At 48.2% G+C, this 15,468-nt stretch overlaps 1 protein-coding gene and 1 long non-coding RNA gene across 2 annotated transcripts in view; one reads left to right on the top strand and one right to left on the bottom strand.

Moving 5' to 3' along the window:
• Positions 1-2,306: 2,306 nt before the first annotated feature.
• Positions 2,307-15,446, bottom strand: LOC135968869 (uncharacterized). Its single transcript, XR_010583877.2, has 4 exons — positions 15,197-15,446; positions 11,325-11,530; positions 10,116-10,348; positions 2,307-5,341 (listed from the first exon to the last, which is right to left on the bottom strand). It is a non-coding gene; the product is annotated as an uncharacterized lncRNA (long non-coding RNA).
• The window catches only part of EMP2 (epithelial membrane protein 2), a 53,225-nt gene continuing 52,565 nt past the window's right edge, over positions 14,809-15,468 (top strand). Inside the window, exon 1 of the mRNA XM_005591236.4 lies at positions 14,809-14,891. The gene's annotated coding sequence lies outside the window, so the exon portion shown is untranslated. The remainder of the gene's footprint in view (positions 14,892-15,468) is intronic.

Below are 15,468 nucleotides of genomic sequence, written 5' to 3'. Positions count from 1 at the left end.
TTCCCACAAACGGGAGCCCGGCACCCAGGGGCAGGGAATCCCCAGCACTGAGCCTCCGTGAGCTTCCAGGAAATGACCTGTTTCTCTTCTTTGTGAGACACACAAAGCACTCTCATGGAGGAGGGGCATGTGCACGGAGCAGCCTTTGAACACCTGGACCTGGGGCACCTGGGAGGTGGGAGGATGGGAGGAACCCAGCAGCCGAGGTCAGGTGGCAGACAAGCTGGGTCATGCTGTGTGCCCGTCCAAATGGATCCACCTGGCATGTGGGTGGTGTGACCCAACTGGTTGGGTGAGTGTAGGGTGTGGGCTGGTGAGGGTGCCAGCCAGTGAACTGTGACACTCCTGCCCTGGAGATGGGGAGGCATCTGGTCTCCCACCCTCAGAGCAGCCCCAGTCTGCATTGACTCTGGGTTTGAGACCATCAACTCAAAGGACACAGAGGTTCCCTGGCATCCTTCCAGGAACCGAGGATGTGCTGGGCACGCGGTCACTTGAGTCAGGTTTCCTGAGAGCATCTCACCTCCTGGTGGAGGGAAAGGAGGAAGTATTCCGGGGCTGGAAATGAACTGGAGATTGGGTCAACATAAATGCATGAAGAAGCCAGTAAGGAGAGAAACCTTGACGGGGACGCAAGACAGTTGAGTGTGGTCATTAAGAATCTGGAGCTCCTTGGATATTCCAATTATCCTGATTTGATTATATGAATGTATCAAATTATTACATGTACCCTCAAATATGTACATCTAATATATCACTAACAATAAATACATTAACTTAAATGAAAAAAATAATTGTGGCCATGCATGGTGGCTCATGCCTGTATTCCCAGCACTTTGGGAGGCCAAGGTGGGAAGATCACTTGAGCCCAGGAGTTCAAGACCAGTCTGGGCAACATAGTGAGACCCTGTCTCTAAAAATAGTAGCAATAATAATAAATTTTTTTTAAAGAATTTGGAGCCTGGGTGCAGAGGCTTATGCTGTAATCCCAGAACTTTGGGAGGCTGAGGCAGGCGGATCATCTGAGATCAGGAGCTTGAGACCAGCCTCACCAACATGGCAAAACCCCGTCTCTACTGAAAATACAAAAAAAAAAAAAAAAAAGCTGGGTGTGGTGGTGGGCACCTGTAATCCCAGCTACTCGGGAGGCTGAGGCAGGGAAATCACTTGAACCCAGAAGGTGGAGGTTGCAGTGAGTCAAGGTTGCGCCATTGCATTCCAGCCTGGGCAACAAGAGTGAAACCATTTCAAAAAAAAATTTGGAGTTCCGCAGACCTTTGAGACCTCTTGCCACCTACTTAATTAACCTGTCTGAGCCTCTGCTCCCTCACCTGTAAAACAGGCGTCATAGCACCTACCTTCTAGTGTGGCGAGGATTAGATGAAGCCAGGGCAGGTAAAAAGTGTTCAGCACTTAGGCGTTCAATAAGTTGGGAATAAGGAAGAGAAGCTTAGATGGCCAATACTGAGGACAGCCTGGTGCCTGTTATCACTTGCTGTGCCTCCTTTCTCTCTCACCTAAGTTTTACTTTCCCTTCCTAGAAAATGCAGGGATGGGCCCCACCTCTCTGGACTCTTTCCACTCTATATTCTGTTTTGTCACTTTGCAAAGCTGGTTGCTCATGCTCTAGCTAAAGTGCTAACAGTTGATGTGTAGCTAATGGGATAATTAGCATGCTTTCCCATCTAAGAATTTTACCCAGTGACACCTGGAGAAGCCAAAGGAACATTCTCTGCCGAGCCTGGCACAGAGAAGGGGATACGAGAGGGTGATTTGGGTTGAAGGGTGCTTCCTGGGCCCTCCTATGTCTGCTAAGTGTCCTTAGACCCAGCCCCGGGTTATTAAATGGACAGGCACTGGATTCAACTGCAGAGGAAAGACAGGAATTAAAGCCCTTAGAACGTTTTTTGGGGTATCCTTTAACTTCCCCTTTGGGGGATGCAAAGGGGGGGATCAATAGATGTGCCACAAAAGGTCTGGGGTTTGCACGTGGGAAGAGACCCCAAGATTCACTCTCTACTACTCTGTGTTATTATCCTTGATTTCCTAGATTTATGCTGGAACAGAGTTCTGAATTTGGTTGTCCCAATACCACCTTCACAGTTACTGCCTTTTCAGTATCTCCTACCTATATTATTATTTCAGAGTTTGTTCAATTGCAGCCTGTGGGCCAAATATGATCCCAAGTCTGCCTTTGTAAATAAAGTTTTATTGGGACACAGCCAGTCCCAGCCATTTATAGTAGAGATGTATGGCCTGCAATTTTCGTGACCTTTGATTTTACTTCATTAAAAAAAATCAACTTATGTTTTTGACTTAAATTTATTTTACAATGAAATTTTTTTTTTACCACTACCATAAACAGAAAATCAGAATTTCTAGCCTAAATGGAAGGAAATTAGAAAAATAGAGCCAAAGCAAAACAATGTTTTTCAATTCTACCTGGAGGCTGTTGCCTAACCAAACTTCTGAGTTGAGGCCTTGTGCTCTTTCTTTAGGAGAGATATTATTCTTTTGTTCATTTGACAGGTATTTGTTGAGCACCTACTATGTGCCATGGTCCCCTCACCCCCTACTCCTTTAGGTCTGACTTATACATTCTGTTCCCCACAATATTTCATTTGAACACAAAGATAAAAGATTCTGAATCCTAAAAGGTTGAGACCAGGCATGGTGGCTCACATCTGTAATCCCAGCACTTTGGGAGGCCAAGATGGGAGGATCACTTGAGCCCAGGAATTGAAGACCAGTCTGGGCAACAAAGTGAGACCCCATCTCTTTTAAGAAAAAAAAAAAAGGTTGAAACCAACAAAATTAAGGGAAAATCCACTGGACCAGGAGCTTGGTTCTCTTGACCAACATCTTGTGTTGTCTCCTGACCTGCCATGCGCCCTTGAGCAAGTCAAGTCCTCTCTGAGCTTGTTCCTTCCACATCAGACTTTCCAACTCGCCTGGACATACAGTCACCTAGTGCTCCACCCCTTACTTCTAAAAATGATAATTCCCAGCCCCCTCCCCTGGAGATTCTGATTCAGTGGGTTTGGATGATGGACCCAGTGATGTAAAATTTTCACGAACACTCCCCTCCCACCCAATCCACCCAGGGGATTACCTCCATTGTATTAGGTGGGGAAAAAGTCTTTGTGGTTCCCTCCCTCATCTCTCCAGCTTCCCAGGATTTTTTTCAGCTCTGAGCACCCCCTCCCACCTGGGGCCTCCTCTCTCTGGTTAGGGGAGTCTGGAGTGCTGCCAGGGGAGGGGGTGACCATGTGGAGACTTATGCCGTGGGCTCCTGTCATGCCATCGGAACTGGCTGGTTGGAGAGGTGATTAGTACCCTTGAGAGGGGGAACATTTAGAAACCATTTCAGGAGAAACAGAACAAAACATCTCTTTCCCTAATCTTTAGCCAAAAGCTGATTTGCCAGTTTTCTGGCCACAAAACCTGGGATCCACCCTAGAAGAAGGAGGCCCTAGAATAACAGTTTTCAAGCCCTAGGACTGGTGTCTAACAGGCATTTACAATCCTGGAGCAAGGAATGGGCCCGGGGAGCCTCAGCCTCCATGCTTCAGCACCAGGCTGAATAGGGCTGGGTTGAAGAGGATCCCATGGGCGCAGATGGACAGGATGAACTTATAACCTTGTATGGTCAGTGCTAGCTGCTTCTCCAGGAATCTTACAATCTGAGCTCTGACATTTCAGGTTCTAATTCACTTGCAGGACAATTCACTTGATCCAGGATAAGACCTAGGCATCCATTCTAGAATCTTCCAACTCCTTCAAGGACCACCCGCTCTCCATGCTTAAAAGACACACCTTCAGAGAGGCCTTCCCTGGCCCTGACTGTCCTTGGTCTTTCCCCTCCTTTTAACTCTGTGTCTATTCTGTCTGCTACAAATCCCTCTCTAAGTCTGTTGTCTTACGACTTTTTTTTTTTTAGATGGAGTTTCACTCTTGTTGCCCTGGCTGGAGTACAATGGTGCAATCTTGGCTCACTGCAACCTCCGCCTCCCGGGTTCAAGTGATTCTCCTGCCTCAGCCTCCCAAGTAGTTGGGATTACAGGCATGCGCCACCATGTCCGGCTAATTTTGTATTTTTAGTAGAGACGGGGTTTCTCCATGTTGGTCAGGCTGGTCTTGAACTCCCGACCTCATGTGAGCTGCCCGCCTTGGCCTCCCAAAGTGCTAGGATTACAGGCATGAACCACTGCTCCCGGCCACAACTTTTTTTATACTTTGTCACTTGGATCTTTTTTTCCTTCTTGAATTGTAGCTGACACAATTTGTAATTGAATGTTTGTTTGTTTGGGTATTTATTAATATCTCATAGCTCCCTCACTAGTCTGTTCCCTTCACTGAGTCAGGGACTATGTCATTTTCATTTATTACTGGGCCCCAGCACCGGGACAGAGTCTGGCCCTTGGGAGGCCCTCAAAAACTAGTTGTGGGATGCAGAAATAAGTACAACAGCACTTCTCAAACTTTAACACGCAGGTGATTCACCTAGAGATTCTGTGAAAATGTAGATTCTGAGCCACCAAGTCTGGGTGGGACCTCAGAGTCTACATTTTTCACAAGTTCCCGGGGACGCTGATGCTGCTGGTCCATGGACCACACTTTAAGTAGCAATGTCCTACATAAAGTCTGTCCTTCTCAGTCAGCCACTTCACCATCTATGTCTGCCTCCCATTGCTCAATGCCTGGGGAGAGGTTTCAAGCTTTCAGAAGCAAGGAAGGGGCTACTGAAACCTAAGAAAGGATTATAAAGAAGTACGAGAAAGGGCAAGGAGCACAGAATCAAAGATGTTCTGGAAGCTTAGCTGAGGACAGCACACACACTAGAATTTCAAAGGCATCACATCCCTACACTTCCCAGTTTTTCTGGTCCTGGAGGTTGAGCAAACATGGTCCCGCTTTGTCTGCCCAGGATCTCTCCCAGGAAGGGGAGTGGCTGTTCCAGGGCTGGAAATGTTAATCCTTATCTTACCAGCTCATCGTCATTCTCAATGCCAAGTTGACCATGCATATTCCAGCAGTTTACACACTTAGGCTGGTTGTTTCGGTGCTATTTGTGCCATGGTGCCTTGGTGGCAAAATCTGAATCCTACCCTAGCCAAGGATTCACACAAAGTCCTCTCTAGCAACAGAGAGATGCAACTGAAGGTCAAGGTAGTTCAATTGAGTCAATGATGCTCTCCTGTGGGCCACCGCTGTGGGAATATAAGGCGACTCTCCATCAGCCAAGGAAACCTTTCTCAATAGGATGTCAGCTCACCATCGTGCCCAGGGTGTCAGAGGCTCCAACGTTAAATTTGATACTCAGTTACTATGGCCGCATTTGCTGAAAGGATTAAAGCAGTGTTTCTTAAAATGTGGTCCATTCATCACTTATGTCAGAAGCAGTTTGCAGGGAAGGGAGGCTTGTTAAATATGCAGATTCCTGGGCTTTCACCCTGATCTACTGTACCAGCACCTTAGGAAGTGGGGCCCAGAAATTTACATAGTTACTGTGTTCCTCAGGTGACTCCTAGGTGCATTCACCTTTCCAGATCTCTGGGCACATGTATTTGCTTCCTCCTCCATCTGTGTAGTTTGTATTCCTTTTGTGTCAGCTCTATTGTGTCTGTGTCTTTGATGGTAAGCTGCTCTAAGCTTCCCTTTGGAAGCCAGACAGGTAAATACATGAAGCTTCATTTGTGACCAGGCTAGGATGGGAACCGCCCCTGCCCTCTGCTCTGTGGCCAACTAATCCGTCATCAAAGTGCAGCTCACATAGAAGCTGCCCAGCAAATTTTTCCTTATTACCTGAGTTAGACCATCCTATCCCCAGAGTCCAGCACTTCAAGAAACATGTGCACCATCAGACATTCCAAGGCACTGAGCCAAGCCCTTCACATATGGCCCCCAGAGAAGTGCCCATTTCATCTGACCCCCAGACTCTTCTGTAAATAACATGATTTTCTCTAGACATCTCCCCCAAAAGAATCTCTGAGTCCCCTTTGGGTTATTCTTCTCCCAGACCCAGCATCATTCTGCAGTATGAATGAAATCTTGAATTTCAAGTTACTATCATTTCTCATCTTGTTATTTCTCCACCTGAGCCCACACTTTCCGTCCCCAAACTTCTCCACACAGCAGTCAATCAGATCATGTTGTTACTGACTTAAAACCTTCGGCTGGGCACAGTGGCTCACCCCTGTAATCCCAGCCCTTTGGGAGGCTGAGGTGGGCAAATAATTTGAGGTCAGGAGTTCGAGACCAGCCTGGCCAATATGGAGAAACCCCGTCTCTACTAAAAATACAAAAATTAGCCAGATGTGGCAGCAGGCACCTGTAATCCCAGCTACTCGGGAGGCTGAGGCAGGAGAATCACTTGAACCCAAAAGGCGGAGGTTGCAGTGAGCCGAGATCATGTCACTGCACTCCTGCCTGGGTGACAGAGTGAGACTCTGTCTCAAAAAAAGGAAAAAGGAAAAAGAAAAACCTTCAATGGTGTTCCATTGCTCCTAGAACGAATTCCCCGGCCTTACCATAGCCCAACCATCTTTCTAGCCTCATCCTCACTCTGGCCTTTCTAGCTACAATGGTTTCTTTCAGGCCCTCCTGCCTTTCATGTTCCCATCCACAAGGCCTTTGCATGAGCTGCCACCTCCACTTGGTGCTATCTCCCATTGCTTTCTGCCAACCAACTCCTACTTACCATTTGGGCCTCGGCGTAAGCTCCAGCACCCTTCCTCAGGGAAGCCCTCTTGATGTCTCTGCTTGGGTCAATCCCCTTACGCTAGATGTGCAGAGCACTGGGTTTCTCCTCCTTCATAGCACATTGTCACGCTGATACATTCACATTTAGTTGAGGGATTACTTCGTTGATTATAGTTAGCGCAATTGCACATCCCTGTCGCCCTGGGATACTTCTAGGTGTGCTTACTGTCCCACTGCAATTACTAACAGCACCCTTTTCACTCTCAGAAGTGTCCTACTTTGGATAATACATGTTGTGGCCATCCTAATAGTAGTGCCCCCCACCAGACTGTAAACTTCATGAGGCATTGAGCTGTATTTGTTTCTGCTCATCACTGTAGTCCCAGTGCCTGGCTCAATGCCAGTAAGTAGGTGCTCAGTAAGTAGGTCCTCCAGAGAACCTGGCTGAGCATATATGGTCTTTCATGACCTAGCCTCGGAAGCCACGTACTTGCTTGCACCATATACTGTTGATTGACTGGACATCGATCAATGGGTCCAAAGCTCTCAATGGGCTGTCATAGAATTTGCAGACATTTTTAAAAACCACCACATATCCCTCAAGGATCTGTCTTTCAACCAATAAATATTTCATCACATATTTATTGGTTCTCATGCCCCTTCCTCTTGTATAATTTGTGTCCTGCACAAGGATTCCTAGCCAAGAGGTTAGAGGGTGAAATCCAGCCTACAGACTGTTCACCAAGCTATGTGCCTGGCTTAGGGCTGTGTCTGCCTAGAGGAAGGGGCATTTTTTTCCCCTTTGCACCAAGGTGCTATCTATTTGTCAAGCTATCTGCCCTGAGAGGTTACTATTTTATAAATCACTGGCTCAGAAGAGGCACCTTTTTCTAATTTTCATATAGACACTGTAAAGACTAGTGGGGCTGGGTGCAGTGGCTCACACCTGTCATCCCAGCACTTTGGGAGGCCGAGGCAGGAGGATCATTTGAGCCCAGGAATTCCAGACCAGCCTGGGCAAAATAGTGAGACTTCATCTCTGCATAAAATAAGAAAATTAGCCGAGCGTGGTGGCACACACCTGTAGTCCCAGCTACTCAGGTGACTGAGGCAGGAGGATCACTTGAGCCCAGGAGTTTGAGGCTGTGGTGAGCTCTGATCTCACCACTGCATTCCAGCCTGAGCTACAGAGTGAGACCTCCATTTCTAATAATAATAATAATAATAATAATAAAATTTTAAAAATAATAAAAATTTAAAAGACTAATAGGAACACTGATTGTTCACCCACTATGTGAAGACATCGGTGGAAAAGCCACGGGTAAGATAGACGAAACGTCTGCTCTTGGTAAGCTTGTGTTCTACTGGGGAATGAAGACACTAAGTAAGAAAGCACACACTTGAAAACATACAAATGAAATTACAGATTGGAAACAGCATTATGGAAGAAAAGCCCCTCACGTGAGCATCTCCACTGTGCTGGTTGCTGATGGCAGAGGCTGGAGTCTGGAGGCTGAGGCTGCCTTATCTCGGACCCCCACCTCTCAGAGGACATCAAACAAGGGAGGAACCAACAAGAGCAAACAGACATAGCCTGTGTCCAAAAGGATTTTAATCCCACATTACGAGGGAGTTCCAGAATGTCAACGTATAAGGCCTTTAAGATCAAGAATCTCATTCATCCAGAATAGTTTACATACCTTGCTGCCAGGAGGAGAGAATGGGGAGGAATTCCTAGGCCTCCTCCCGCCACGTCATTCTTTGAATTTTGAACTGTTAGACCGTGCACGGGGCAGTAGGGTAGAAATGGAAGGTATCCTTACTTCCCCAGATCCAAAGATTCATAAGGATGCGAGAGTCTGGCCAGAGTCCTAAGGCTGAAGTTGCCTGCAGGGCGGGTAGGCAACTGAGGTCACTCAGATTAGGAAGATATTTCCATGGTTTTATAGCCTAAGAGACACCTCACAAAAAGATACCCAGCAATCTTGGAAAGAAAAATAAAACACATATCAGTATGAAGAAGGATAATGAGCAGAACTGACCAGGGTTGGTTAGTGAGTTCCATGAGATCAGGGGGTTTTGGGGACAAGTTGGTTCACTCATTGCTGTATTCCCAATGTCTCCAATAATGTCTGGCACACAGGAGATTCAAAATATGTATACATTGAGTAATTGGAAAAAATCTGGCAGAAGGGAAAGAAATTTTTTGTAAAATTAAAAAAATATATTTAGAAAAGTACAAGGATGGTGCAGTGGCTCACGCATGTAATCCTAGCACTTTGAGAGGCCGAGGTGTGGGGATTGCCTGAGCTCAGGAATTCGAGACCAGCCTGAACAACATAGCGAAACCCCGTCTCTAACAAAAATGTAAAAATTAGCTGGGTGTGGTGGTGGGTGCCTGTAATCCCAGCTACTCTGGAGACTGAGGCACAAGAATTGCTTGAACCTGGGAGGTGGAGGTTGCAGTGACCCACGATCATGCCACTGCACTCCAGCCTGGGCAAACCAGCAGGATTCTGTGAAAGGAAAGGAAAGGAAATGGAAATGGAAAGGGAAAGGGAAAGGAAAGGAAAAGAAGGCCGGGCGCGGTGGCTCACGCCTGTAATCCCAGCACTTTGGGAGGCCGAGATGGGCGGATCACGAGGTCAGGAGATCGAGACCATCCTGGCTAACACGGTGAAACCCCGTCTCTACTAAAAATACAAAAAAAATTAGCTGGGTATGGTGGTGGGCGCCTGTAGTCCCAGCTACTGGGGAGGCTGAGGCAGGAGAATGGCATGAACCCAGGAGGCGGAGCTTGCAGTGAGCCGAGATGGCGCCACTGCACTCCAACCTGGGCGACAGAGCAAGACTCCGTCTCAAAAAAAAAAAAAAAAGAAAGAAAAAAGAAAAGAAGAAAAGAAAAGAGAAAAGAAAAGAAGAAAAGAAAAGAGAAAAGAAAAGAAGAAGGATGCTCTCATAGACTGAAGGATCGCTTTTATGACTGTACTTGGGATCCTGGAAAAATGACAGCCCACTCCTGGGACATTATTAACAACAGAAACATCTTTTTTTCTTCTTCTTTGCAGAACTTTTCAGTGCCAAACTGTTCTTTTCAGAAGACAGGCCTAGAGAGCTGGCCTCCAACCTCCTTGCCACTCTGGGGACACCTGGGGACTTTCTTCTGTGACTTGCCAAGAACATCCCATGAGCTGCCGGGTTCCAGACGTTTGGGTAGTGATGATTCTGGTGGTGGAGCACAACCCCCACCCCCTGCTTCCTGTTATCCTTTCTGACCATATTTCAGGGAAATTCAAATCTGGGAGGGCTCTGAGGCTCCATCCCTGTGGTGCCAAACCTCCTAATGAAAACAGAACCAGAGTCAAGCAGCCAGATGTTTCTATAATGGGAAAAGCCCGGGCACAGCCACTTACCTTTGTTCTACTCACAGACATTTGCATTCATTTCATGTGATGGCTTTAGGAGACATGAAATAGCCTAAGACAGCATGGTTTGGGGCTGTTCCTCCAGAAGTTTGGAAATTCTGTGGTTGTTGCCTTTGGTGCTTAGTCAAACCGTCTTTGTCGTAAGTCAAATGGACACTATTTGTACTGTTCATTCTTATTGCATTCGCAGGATGTTTTATGACAGCAGTTTGTAGGTATTTCTGTGACAGAAATCAGAGACAAAAGGAAGGAGGAAAGGTCAGACTCAAAACGTATGGCTCTACCCTCTGACTCATGGGGAGAAGCTATGAGACCCGGGGCTCTGGGCTTTAAGTCGGACGATACTAGGGCTTGAAATCATTATCTCCATCCTTCCCCCAACCCAGTCTGTGGAGGTGGGCGACAGGGAGGAAATGGCCTCAAGAAAGCATGTTTCTCAGATCCCACTCAAGGAATTCCGATTTCCTGACTCTTCATACAGTAAGGACTTGGGGGCTACCTAACCATCTGTCTCACACCAAGATGGCAGCCAGCTGAGCCACACTTAGAAGTGCCTTTGTGGCCGGACATGGTGGCTCACGCCTGTAATCCCAGCACTTTGGGAGGCTGAGTTGGGTGGATCACCTGAGGTCAGGAGTTTGAGACCAGCCCAGCCAATGTGGTGAAACCCCATGTCTACTAAAAATACAAAAATTAGCCAGGCATGGTGGCAGGCACCTGTAATCCCAGCTACTCGGGAGGCTGAGGCAGGAGAATCGCTTGAACCCAGGAGGCTGAGATTTCAGTGAGCCGAGACTGTGCCATTGTACTCTAGCCTGGGCAAAAGAGCGAGACTCTATCTCAAAAAAAAAAAAAAAGAAGCAAGTCATTAGGTCCAGCCTACTCTCAAGGGGAGAAAATTACACAAAGGCATGAATAATGTCTGGCACACGGGAGATTCAAAATATGTATACATTGAGTAATTGGAAAAAATCTGGCAGAAAGGAAAGAAATTTTTTGTAAAATTAAAAAAATATATTTAGAAAAGTACAAGGATGGTGCAGTGGCTCACGCATGTAATCCTAGCACTTTGAGAGGCCGAGCATGGGGCATGGGAGTCATCTTAGCAGCCTATGCACCAGTTTGTTTTCAGCTGAAACAGCCACTGAATGGAAGTTAGTAAAACCCCTGGCATCTGTTAAGATTCAGCTAACCCACCAACCAAACGTGGGTTATGATGGTTGAATCACATTCATATTCAATTTATTCCCATCAGGCGTTTGTGGCTATTTGAAAAAAATCTTCATCCTTCTTAACAAGACTCCACGTTGTCTTCTCCATGACCTGTGCTGCTACAACATTGAGTTCTGTTCGGCTTTCTTGAGGTTGGGGATCAGATTTGCACCCAGGCCTGGGCACTCCTTCTAAGAACAAGAAACAGTGAACAGGATCCAGTTACAAGAGACTGCAGAACCCTAAAATGTTCAAGCCAGAAAAGATACAAGAGAGATCACTGCATAATCAATTATCTTCTATCCCACCCTGAACTGAGCCCCCATCCTCGGTGACTTTCCATACCTTCAAATACCTTCCTTACAGTTCTTTCTCTCTCTCCATATAGACCAGATAGTGCTGTGAAACAAACAACAATGAACCGCAGTGGCATGCAACAATTAGCGTGCATTTCTCATTTACATGTCTGTGGTTTGGCTGGAGTAGCTCTGTGTCTCTGACAGAAGTTCTGTAGGTCCTTTAGGGTAGCTCTACTCCACATGTCTTTCATTTTCTGGGACCACTAAGCTACCAGAGGTATACCATGCTCATGGAAATGGCAAAAGAGAGAGAGGGCAAATCCTACCACCCAGGCACCCTTCCATTCTTTGTGTGTGTCATCTTTGGTAATATCTCACTGGGCAAAGCAAGTCACATGGCCAAGCTCAAGATCAAGTTGAGGAATATACTCCTTCCACCATGAGGCTATGGCTAGAGTCGGGATGTATACTACTACTATAAGGGGCTGAAGGACTGGGACCAGAACTCAATCAAACACACTCTTACTTTTCCCCACACCAAGTTCATTATCGAAACGCCAGAAGCAGGAATACAAGCAGGTATGGGGCAGGTTTCTGTCTCCCATCTTCCTAGAGGGACAGGAGTATATTTAGAGACAGAAAACAAAGAATAGCAAGTAGCAGGTGAATGGGACAGACAGGTTGGGCTCTGGAGAGGGTTTAGAAATAAGAGAGAGGAACAATTGGCCCGTTTTTTTCTCTGGGTCTTGGAGAGGGATCTTGGGGGTCTGGACAGGTTCTTTCCTGTTGGGACACACCCTATCAGTTGGTGGCTTGGGAGATAGTACAGGGAGGAGGCATCTCCTGGCTCTGAATCAGAGTGAGAACATGACACTCTTTTCCAATGATCTTGCAATAGTTCTGATAACAGGAAAAAGACTTCTCTGTGTTAGCATGCTTTTAACATCTTGCTGATCACCCCCACTTTTTTTTTAAGAGACAGGGTCTTGCTATGTTGCCTAGGCTGCCTGGGAACTCTTAGGCTCGAGCAATCCTCCAACCTCAGCCTCCCAAGCAGCTGGGATTACCAGTAAGCACCACCATACCTGGCTCCCTTTTTAATAGACCCTAAACCTCAGACTCACGGACTCTTTCAGGCAACAGTATCTGGCTACAATTCACTAGCACTGTTTTATTTCAATAGTGTTTATATTCATAAGTTTGTCTTCTATTATTGGCAGATGGCCCTGGTTTCCTGTTTACCATGGCAATATAGGGCTTTCTTTTCAAATAAACAAAATAAACGGAGTTAATTTAAAGAAAGCAAGTGAATACTAGTTCAGGTGGAAGTTGGACATGGCAAAAATTAGAGCTTGAGTGTGGTTAGCATTTGGTAAATAGTGATAGGGTGGAAAGAGGAGAATGGGGTTTGCTGCAGTGAGTCTGGGTTCAAATCCAAACTTTATCAATTGCATAGAACCTTTGGGTAAGTTACTGGTGTAGCTTCTCTGAGCCTTAGTTTCTTCACGGATAAAATGAGGGCAACTTGTTTTGCAGAGCTGCCATGTTCTATTGAAGGTTATGTTTGTAAAGTAACCGGCACACACTAAGCCCTCAGCAAATGCAGAAACCTGCCTGCTCCATCCCCTACCTGCCCTTTCCATTCTGGGAGACTTTGGGGTTTTCTCTGTCCTCCACATGGCCACAGGCAGGTAGGTGGGCCCTGCCTGGCCCTCCTCTATAGCAACCAGACCTCACTCTCCTCCCCTATTATGGAGGAAGAGGACTCAGTTCCTATTAGTGCCTTCCTGTCCCCTCTCCAGCTCCACACACACACACACACACATATACACACACACACAATTATACACACACAATTATCTTGGGGGATGAGAGTCTTGGTTAACAATAGAATTAAAGGAGATTTGGTAGGTCAGACCCTAGGCCAACTTGAGAAGCTCAAGGCGTAGCGGAGGGGATGGCCCTTTAGAGGGGATCTCAAATCCCCCAAGGATCTCTGATTTAGACCCAGCAAGGCCCTCTCGTGACAGAGCTCCGCAGCAGCATTAAAAAAAGATGCTCAACAGAAAATATAAACATGGAGTCCAACCAGAGCACACGATTGCACAATAAATTAACATTTCTTAAAAGGGTTTCTCATTCTCTTGTCAGTGGCACAAGTCAATTGCCTTGTATTCTGGGGTATGTGCAAGTAACATGAACTTGTTACATTAAAAGTTTTAAAATATACTGTTATATGTTGTGACCCGGTTTTGGAATTTCTTCCATTTGTAAAAATACACTGACTCCCACTCACTCCTTCCACACACATGATGGGGCTCAGGCGCCTCTGGCCTCCTCCCCCGTCCTCCCAAGAGCCCCTAGAGTAGATCAGCCCTCCCAGTTTCCAGATGGGGAAACTGAGGCTGGAAAGAAAGGCAGTTCCTTTGATGTCATTTCCAGGGACACTGACTTCCAGGACTGTGGGTTGAAAGGCTGTAGGGAGTGGTTTGTGTGAGTGTGAGTATGTGCGTGTGTGTGTATTGGTGAGGGTAGTGAACGGGGGGCGGTCCTGGAAGAGTCTAAAGACTGGTTGCTGGGCATGTCGCACCAAGGCCAGGACTCCAGGTGAGATGATAAAAATAACAATGGCTGACGTCTATGGAACAGGTACCATGAGCCAAGCACTGTGGATGTATTATCACCTTCAGACCTATAATCACTCCCATTTCCAGAAGAGGAAACTGAGGCAGGGGAGATTATGGACGAGCTCAGGAAGTTCATAAAAGGTCAGAGAAGGAGTACTAGAGCAGGGAGCCCGGATTCCAAAACTCCTTAGGGAAGAGGAAGAAAAGGGGAGAAGAGGAGAGGAAAGAGAACGAGAGGGATGTGGAAACCTGCAGAGAAGGCAAGCCCCTTGTTCCTGGGAGCCTCCCTTTCTCCCTCTTCCCCCGGGCCCGTGCCACCGGCTCCGCCCCAAACTTGGCCACAGAGCCGCAGAGAGGCGGGCGGGGACCGGGGGGCGCCAGGGCGCTCCAGGTCTCGGCCTTTCCCTCCAGGGCCCTCTCCCTTCGCCGGCGGCCCCTCCCACTCGGCTCTCCCGGCTCCTGACGTCACGGCCCGGGAGGCGGGACTGGGAAGGAGGGGCCCCGCAGCCAAGAGAGTGGAGGGAGGGCGCGCAGTCCCGGCCCAGAGCTTCAAAACAGCACGGCGGCCTCGCCTCGCACCCCTGCGGGTCTGTCGGTCCAGCAGCCAGCGCAGCCACCAGCGCCGGGTGAGTTGCGGGCGCGCCCAGGGCGTGGGGCGACATCGGGGGGGGCCCCGGGATCGCGTACGCCGGGGCAGCAGGGACGCGACCCCTCCATTTACTGGACCGGGAGCAACCCCTGGAATTGGTGATAGTAACGGGAGGGCCGAGGTGCCACCCATGCCGCCGACCTGCAGTCTGCGCCACGCTCGCTCGGGCCCCCGAATTCCACTTCGCCACCCCGGGACAGCTTCCCACGCCTTTTGAGCCGAAGCGGGCGGGAAAAGTTTGGGGAGGAGTCAGGGCGCCTCCTCTCGACCCGCCGTACTCACACCCGGGGCTCTTGGAGTCCAGGGAGATCCCCAGGTCGCGTGAGGGACCCCCGGGCAGCGTCCCCAGCCTCGCCGCACGGGCAGGACTGGTGCGCCAGACCGGGCCAGCGGGTCCTCCTGGGCTGCGCACCCCTCTCGGCTCCCACCGCTGCTCCGTCGCGCCCCCGAGCGGCGAGGAGCGACTTCTTGGGGGGTCAGGAGCAGTGGAGAAGCCCGGAGGCGCTGCTGGGATGACACCTCTCTCCCTGCCAACTCTAGGAGGGCTTGGGGGG

The sequence above is a fragment of the Macaca fascicularis genome, chromosome 20 (genome assembly GCF_037993035.2).
Source record: "Macaca fascicularis isolate 582-1 chromosome 20, T2T-MFA8v1.1".
NCBI lineage: Eukaryota > Metazoa > Chordata > Mammalia > Primates > Cercopithecidae > Macaca > Macaca fascicularis.
Note: the sequence above shows the minus strand (reverse complement) of the source record. Positions and strands in the feature narration are given on the sequence as shown.